The sequence below is a fragment of the Delphinus delphis genome, chromosome 17 (genome assembly GCF_949987515.2).
Source record: "Delphinus delphis chromosome 17, mDelDel1.2, whole genome shotgun sequence".
Taxonomy (NCBI): Eukaryota; Metazoa; Chordata; class Mammalia; order Artiodactyla; family Delphinidae; genus Delphinus; species Delphinus delphis.
Window position 1 is genome coordinate 33,081,216 of NC_082699.1, and position 8,549 is coordinate 33,089,764.

The following is an 8,549-nucleotide window of genomic DNA, read 5'->3' on the forward strand; positions in this document are numbered from 1 at the left end:
AAAATGGTGGAAGAGGGCAGGGTTAAGAATTAAGATTTCAAGAGCGTGAGAGGTAGATGGCCAACCAGAGTTCCTAAGTTTCAGTGCGTGTAACTGTTGCTGCCGCTTAAGCCTGCCAAAGCAGTGGTATGGCTGCTGCCCTCGTATTTGCTACCTCTAGAAACATTCTTGCCAGTAGTGGCAGCAGCGGGACTCAATTACCCCCTTTTCTCACTCTCTCCAGAAGCTCCAGATGGCGTCTTCTGTGGGCAACGTGGCCGACAGCACAGAACCAACGAAACGTATGCTTTCCTTCCAAGGGTTAGCTGAGTTGGTACATCGAGAGTATCAGGCAGGAGATTTTGAGGCAGCTGAGAGACACTGCATGCAGCTGTGGAGACAAGAGCCAGACAATACTGGAGTACTTTTATTACTTTCATCTCTACACTTCCAGTGTCGAAGGCTGGACAGATCTGCCCACTTTAGTACTCTGGCAATTAAACAGAACCCTCTTCTGGCAGAAGCCTATTCGAATTTGGGGAATGTGTACAAGGAAAGAGGGCAGTTGCAGGAGGCAATTGAGCATTACCGGCAGGCATTGCATCTCAAACCAGATTTCATCGATGGTTATATTAACCTGGCAGCCGCTTTGGTAGCAGCAGGCGACATGGAAGGGGCAGTACAAGCTTACGTCTCTGCTCTTCAGTGCAATCCTGATTTGTACTGTGTTCGCAGTGACCTGGGGAACCTGCTCAAAGCCCTGGGTCGCTTGGAAGGAGCCAAGGCATGTTATTTGAAAGCAATGGAGACGCAACCGAACTTTGCAGTAGCTTGGAGTAATCTTGGCTGTGTTTTCAATGCACAAGGGGAGATTTGGCTTGCCATTCATCACTTTGAAAAGGCTGTCACGCTTGACCCCAATTTTCTGGATGCTTATATCAATTTAGGAAATGTCTTGAAAGAGGCACGGATTTTTGACAGAGCTGTGGCAGCTTACCTTTGTGCCCTAAGCTTGAGCCCAAATCATGCAGTGGTACATGCCAACCTGCCTTGTGTATACTATGAGCAAGGCCTGATGGATCTGGCAGTAGACACCTACAGGCGAGCTATTGAATTGCAACCACATTTCCCTGATGCTTACTGCAACCTAGCCAACGCTCTGGAAGAGAAGGGCAGTGTTGCCGAAGCAGAAGAGTGTTATAATACAGCTCTGCGGCTGTGTCCCACCCATGCAGACTCTCTGAATAACCTAGCCAATATCAAAGGAGACCAGGGAAACTTTGAAGAGGCAGTTCGCTTGTATTGTAAAGCATTAGAAGTCTTCCCAGAGTTTGCTGTTGCCCATTCAAATTTAGCAAGTGTATTGCAGCAGCAGGGAAAACTGCAGGAAGCTCTGATGCATTATAAGGAGGCTGTTCGAATCAGTCCTACCTTTGCTGATGCCTACTGTAACATGGGAGACACTCTAAAGGAGATGCAGGATGTTCAGGGAGGCTTGCAGTGTTATACTCGTGCCATTCAGATTAACCCTGCACTTGCGGATGCCCACAGCAATCTGGCTTCCATTCACAAGTATTCAGGGAATATTCCAGAAGCAATTGCTTCTTATCGCACTGCTCTGAAGCTTGAACCTGATTTTCCTGACGCTTATTGTGATTTGGCTCATTGCCTGCAGATTGTCTGTGATTGGACAGACTATGATGAGCGAATGAAGAAGTTGGTCAGCATTGTGGCTGACCAGCTGGAGAAGAATAGGTTGCCTTCTGTGCAGCCTCATCATAGTATGCTCTATCCTCTTTCTCATGTCTTCAGGAAGGCTATTGCTGAGAGCCATGGGAACCTCTGCTTGGATGAGATCACTGTCCTTCATAAACCACCGTACGAACATCCAAAAGACTTGAAGCTCAGTGATGGTCGACTGCGTGTAGGATACGTGAGTTCTGACTTCGGGAATCATCCTACTTCTCATCTTATGCAGTCTATTCCAGGCATGCACAATCCTGATAAATTTGAGGTATTCTGTTATGCCCTGAGCCCAGATGATGGCACAAACTTCCGAGCAAAGGTGATGGCAGAAGCCCATCATTTCATTGATCTTTCTCAGATTCCATGCAATGGGAAAGCAGCTGATCGCATCCATCAAGACGGTATACACATCCTTGTAAATATGAATGGTTATACCAGGGGTGCTCGAAATGAACTCTTTGCTCTCAGGCCAGCTCCTATTCAGGCAATGTGGCTGGGCTACCCTGGGACCAGTGGCGTGCTTTTCATGGATTATATCATCACTGATCAGGAAACTTCACCTGCTGAAGTTGCTGAGCAGTACTCTGAGAAACTGGCTTATATGCCCCATACTTTCTTTATTGGTGATCATGCTAATATGTTCCCTCACCTGAAGAAGAAGGCAGTCATCGATTTTAAGTCCAATGGGCACATTTATGACAATCGGGTTGTGCTGAATGGCATCAACCTCAAAGCATTTCTTGATAGTCTCCCAGATGTGCAGATTGTCAAGATGAAATGTCCTGATGGAGGAGACAACGCAGACAGCAGTAATACAGCTCTTAATATGCCTGTCATTCCTATGAATACTATTGCAGAGGCAGTTATTGAAATGATTAACAGAGGACAAATTCAGATAACAATTAATGGATTCAGTCTTAGCAATGGACTAGCAACTACCCAGATCAACATTAAGGCTGCCACCGGAGAGGAGGTTCCCCGTACCATTATTGTAACCACACGTTCTCAGTACGGGTTACCGGAAGATGCCATTGTGTACTGTAACTTCAATCAGTTATATAAAATTGACCCATCTACTTTGCAGATGTGGGCAAATATTCTGAAGCGTGTTCCCAATAGTGTGCTGTGGCTGTTGCGTTTTCCAGCAGTAGGAGAACCTAATATTCAACAGTCTGCACAAAATATGGGCCTTCCCCAGAACCGTATCGTTTTTTCACCTGTTGCTCCTAAAGAGGAACATGTTCGGAGAGGCCAGCTGGCTGATGTCTGCTTGGACACTCCACTCTGTAATGGACACACCACAGGGATGGATGTCCTTTGGTCAGGGACACCCGTGGTGACTATGCCAGGAGAGACTCTTGCTTCCCGAGTTGCAGCTTCCCAGCTCACTTGTTTAGGCTGTCTTGAGCTTATTGCTCAGAATAGACAAGAATATGAAGACATAGCTGTGAAACTGGGAACTGATCTAGAATACCTGAAGAAAATTCGTGGCAAAGTCTGGAAGCAGAGAACATCTAGCCCTCTGTTCAACACCAAACAATACACAATGGACCTAGAGCGGCTCTATCTACAGATGTGGGAGCATTACGCAGCTGGCAACAAACCTGATCACATGATTAAGCCTGTTGAAGTCACTGAGTCGGCCTAAATAATGACTGTGTGCACAGGAGAATTACCCTGTACCTGAGCCTCAACCTTCTGGGGGAAAGGGAACTACTTTTTCCTTATCTGTACAATACTATGCTGCAGATGGGTGACAGACAATGATAAGAAATAGCACAGCCAGACTTGCTTCCTGCATGATCATGATCATGATAGGGAGAGACACAAGAGATGGGAAACTGCTGTTCCACAAGGAGTCTCCATAGAATTTTGCAGCAGCCAGGTGTCTGGAAGGTCTGGAAGGTAAGTCTGGAAGGTCTGATCTCCCTTGGTCTTCCATGGGATGGATCGTTAGTGTGGAAGGGAGATAGAGATTGCCCAGCCGTTTTGTGATTATCATGGATTGATTGAGTCTTCTGAATTAATATTTTTCTTTATATTTTGGGTATTGGAGCTTTTAAAAATGTTTGGTTTCAGGTATTTGTATTCATGTGAAGTGTGTATGATTCTCTTGAGATAAGCTTTTAAGCTAAAATATTCCTTGTTTTAGTTTCTGAACTCTACAGATAAATGGGGACTTTGCTGGTATACTCTTTTTATAGGTTTTGTAAACCACTTGAGCCTATATCAGTCATTTTAGTGTCTGACATAATGTTCGGAACTATCAGTGCTTTGTTGGTTTATAGATGATGGCTTAAATTCTTTTCCTGGTCCGTTTCCTTCTTCCCTTCCCCCTACTTTAAAAATTCTCCTGTAACTTGGCTAACAAAAAACCAAGTCTGATTCAAAACCTCCCAGAGTGTTTCTCTTAACCGCATCATCTGGTGCCAAATGAAGATTCTTAGGAGTGATTATTAATTCTGAAGGGCACAGTTGTGGTACTGTCACTGATGATAATAATAGTGGATTTTTGGCCTAGAGTTTTGACCTATTTCACCAGTGTTTTACCGTTGACTGCCCCTCTATGCTGCTTCCAAAAGTCATAGTGTGTGTTAAGATTTTTACTTTCATTTCTAATGTTTGTTTGTTTGTTTTAGTGAGTCCTGTTCTACCTTTTTCTTTCAGCAGAAATGAAATCCCAGGTAAGTATAAGTATTCAAATATTTGATCAGTAAGTCACAGTTATCTCCAGTACATTAAATAACTTTCATCAAAAAACATGTTATAGGTAAAAAGCTCTGAAGGACCAGCTATGTATATGATAATTATGTTTCAGACCTTCTAGGGTATTATATATAATAACTTGTCTTCTGGACGTGGTCTTGAAGTCTTTATGGATTCAGTCTCAGTAGTGGCGAACTGCACTGCTACTTGGTTTGGAGTACAAATTAGACTTTAGCCCTCCTGGAGGTTGAGTTTTTGGTATTGAAAACCATAGGAATGAAATTATTGTATTTCAACAAAGGATCGAGGGCTTGAGGCTTAAACAAGGCAACATACGTGTGGGAAGCAGTCAGCCTTGAGGGCAGGTAAGGACATGCCAGGCATGCGGCCGCTGCTCGAAGGGACTGTCCCTACTTGTTCCCCTCCTTGTTCCATTCCATGGGAGATAAATCACCAGAGCCCAGAGATCAGAAAGAATGTAAAATGAGACAAGCAAAGCTGTCTCCCCCCTGCACATGCAGGTTATTTTTGATGCTTCTGGGTTTATGGGTTTCCTCCCAGGGAAGTTAACCTTGAGCCGAGACAGTCTGTAGATAATGTAAACTACCACCTGGCAACCTTCCGATTTCTAGTCTAGATAATCTGCAACTGTAGCATAATAAAATTTGCCTTGCAACCATCAGTTGTCTTGGTCCTTCTGACCCCATCCGTCGGTGCTACTTCAGTTCCTTACCCCTTCCCTTCTGACCCTGGGCGGTGAGATCCTCTTTCTCCGGCTGGTCCGCGGCAAGTGGCACTCGAACAGGGACCTGAAGCGTGAAGGCAATTAAAAGAAAAAGAAAGTGCAGGTAAGAGAACCCTTATGCAAAATATGTGTGGCCACCAGTAAAAGTGAAACGAATAGAGGCATAAGGCAATAGTCAGAAGTAAAATAAGATGGGGCAAAAGGGCTCAAAGATGTATGAATTATTTGCTCAGGTTTTACTTTTGATGCTTAGAGCTCGGGGTAATAAAGTTTCTGAACTTTATTGTTGACTGAATTTTTACAGCATATCCATGGTGTATCTCCCTGGTTTCCTGATGGCGGCTCTGTTGACATAGAAATCTGGCAGAAAGTTGGAGAAGATTTAAAAAATTATTACGAGTCTCGAGGGCCTACTCATACTCCTGTTGTTACATACAGTTTGTGGAATCTGATAAAAATATGTTTAGATTCTTCTCATGATAGTGTTGATTTGAATGTAAAGTGAGAAAAACATAAGCCTCTGACAGAAGGAGAGACTGTATTATCAACTACTGTGTCGCCACTTCCTAAACCGAAAGAGCTAATTAATTTAAATAGTTTAGATGAAGAGGAACATTTTGACTTAACAGATGAGGCTTGTAAACATAAAAGAGAAATATCCTGAGGATGATTTTCTAATGGCTGTGATAGGTAAGTCAGTGAAAAAGCTGCAGGTTAATAAGGACTGTCTTCCTCAAAAACCTACGTCTGTAAAAATGCTCAGTCCCTTGCAGCGCGCTGTACAAGGAGCAATAAAACGAGGAGAAGATCCTATTTTCTGTTGTCCCGTCATAGAAAGACCTGATCCTAATAATCCTCAACAAGCTACTAGGGAGCATCAGGCTCTCCCTTTGAAAGTTTTGAAAGATTGAAAATCTGCCTGTGCTCAATATGGGCCCACTGCTCCTTTTACTACTGCTATGGTTGACAGGAGAAGCTCTTCCCCCCGCTGATTGGAAGTCTATTGCACAAGCTTGTTTAAATGGTGGAGATTATTTAATATGGAAGTTTGATTTTTATGAACGGGCTGCTGAACAAGCAGAAAAGAATGCTGCCCATAATATTCCAGTTGATTATCATATGCTGATTGGGGAAGGACAATATCTTTCTTTACAAGATCAATTAACTTATCCCTTTGTTGCTTATCCTCAAATAAATCATTTGGCATTACAAGCCTGGAGGAAATGTCCTTCTACACACAAAACTGAAGATCTTTCAAAACTTAGACAGGGACCTGATGAACCATATGCTGATTTTGTAGATAGGTTGTCACAGGCGGTGGGGAGACTCATTGTGGACGGACTCACTGGTACAATTGTAGTTAAGCAACTTGCTTTTGAAAATGCTAATAATGAGTGTCAGGCTGCGATTCGACCTTGGAGAAAACGGGGAACATTGGAGGATTATATTCACCTTTGTGCAGACATTGGGCCTACTTATATACAGGGTGCTGCTGTGGCTGCAGCATTAACTAAAGTGGGGTTTAAAAACAATCAAAAGAAAACAAAGACTTGTTTTAAATGCGGAAAGGCAGGTCCTTTTGCTAGAGAATGTAGATCTTTTAATTCTAACCCTAGTCCTTCCTTCCCTACTCAAAAACCTCCAGATGGTCAGAAAATCCCTGGTTTATGCCCTAAATGCAATAGGGGAAAACATTGGGCACAAGATTGTTGCTCAGTGGCCCACAAGGATGGGCCACCACTGTCGGGAAACTCTTCCCAGGGCCTTCCCCGGTCCCAACAAATAATAAGCGCAATGTCTGTGTATCCTCCTCAAATTATCAATCAGACATTAAGCAAAAACAAAAACATACAATATCCTCGCTCTCCAGAGCAACACCAGGAAGCACAGGACTGGAGCTCAGTACCTCCGCCCGATATGTATTAACTCCTGAAATGGGTCCTCAGGCCCTCTCTACGGGCATCTGTGGACCTTTACCCAAGGGTTTGATGGGACTATTATTGGGAAGAAGTAGTGTCACCATGAAAGGTTTAACTGTTATGCCAGGAGTCATAGATTCTGACTACGAAGGAGAAATAAAAGTCATGGCACAAACTATTAAAAATATAATAACTATTTCTCCTGGTGATAAAATTGCACAATTGCTACTTTTGCCCTTTGTACCTCATGGACAAATTTTACAACATCAAAAGAGAGAAACAAAGGCTTTTGGATCGTCTAATGCTGCCTACTGGATTCAGAAGATAGGGAAAGAACGTCCAGAAATGAAATGAACCATTAATGGAAAGGTTTTTTCAGGTTTGTTAGACACTGGAGCTGATGTCTCTGTTATGACACAGGTACACTGGCCTAAACGTTGGCCCATTAGTCCTACTATTACAGAACTTCACGGAATAGGACAAAGTTCTTCCCCTATGCAAAGTAGTCAGTTTTTTTTATGGCAAGATAGTGAGGGCCATTCAGGATATTTCCAGCCTTATGTTTTGCCTGGGCTGCCTTTAAACCTCTGGGGCCGAGATATATTAAAAGAAATGGGAGGGCTTCCCTGGTGGCGCAGTGGTTGAGAGTTCGCCTGCCGATGTAGGGGACGCGGGTTCGTGCCCCGGTCCGGGAGGATCCCACATGCCGCGGAGCCTGCGCGTCCAGAGCCTGTGCTCTGCAATGGGAGAGGCCACAACAGTGAGAGGCCCGCGTACCGCCAAAAAATAAAAAAAATAAAAAAAAAAAAAAAAAAAAAATAAAAGAAATGGGAGTATTACTTTATAGTCCAAACTCTCAAATCTCTAATATGATGTTGGATCAAGGATTTCTTCCCACAAAAGGGCTGGGAACAAATCAACAAGGAACTGTCTGTCCTATTGATGTGAAAATAAAAAATGATAGACAAGGTTTGGGTTTTTCTTAGGGGCCTTGGATTCTCCACTCACTGCTGATCCAATTACTTGGCTGACTGATGACCCTGTATGGGTGGACCGATGGCCCCTCACAAAGGAGAAATGAGAAGCTGCAGAACAATTAGTACTGGAACAATTAGGGCATTTAGAAATTTCCAGTAGTCCTTGGAATACTCCTATTTTTATTATCAAGAAAAAATCTGGAAAATATAGGTTATTACAGGATCTAAGAGCTGTTAATAAAACTATGCTAATAATGGGAGCTCTTCAACCAGGCCTACCCTCTCCAACAGCCATACCACACAATTATCATCTTTCAGTTATAGATTTAAAAGATTGTTTTTTCACTATTCCTTTGTTTCCTGAAGATAGAAAACATTTTGCTTTTAGCTTGCCTGCCTTAATTTTTAAGGAAGCCATGAGGAGATTTCAATGGAAAGTATTGCCTCAGGGCATGGCAAATAGTCCTACATTATGCC

General features: G+C 43.2%; 1 pseudogene; it reads left to right on the forward strand.

Moving 5' to 3' along the window:
• Nucleotides 1-232: 232 nt before the first annotated feature.
• LOC132413106 (UDP-N-acetylglucosamine--peptide N-acetylglucosaminyltransferase 110 kDa subunit pseudogene) lies at nucleotides 233-3,393 on the forward strand (annotated as a pseudogene).
• The last annotated feature ends 5,156 nt before the right edge of the window (nucleotides 3,394-8,549 follow it).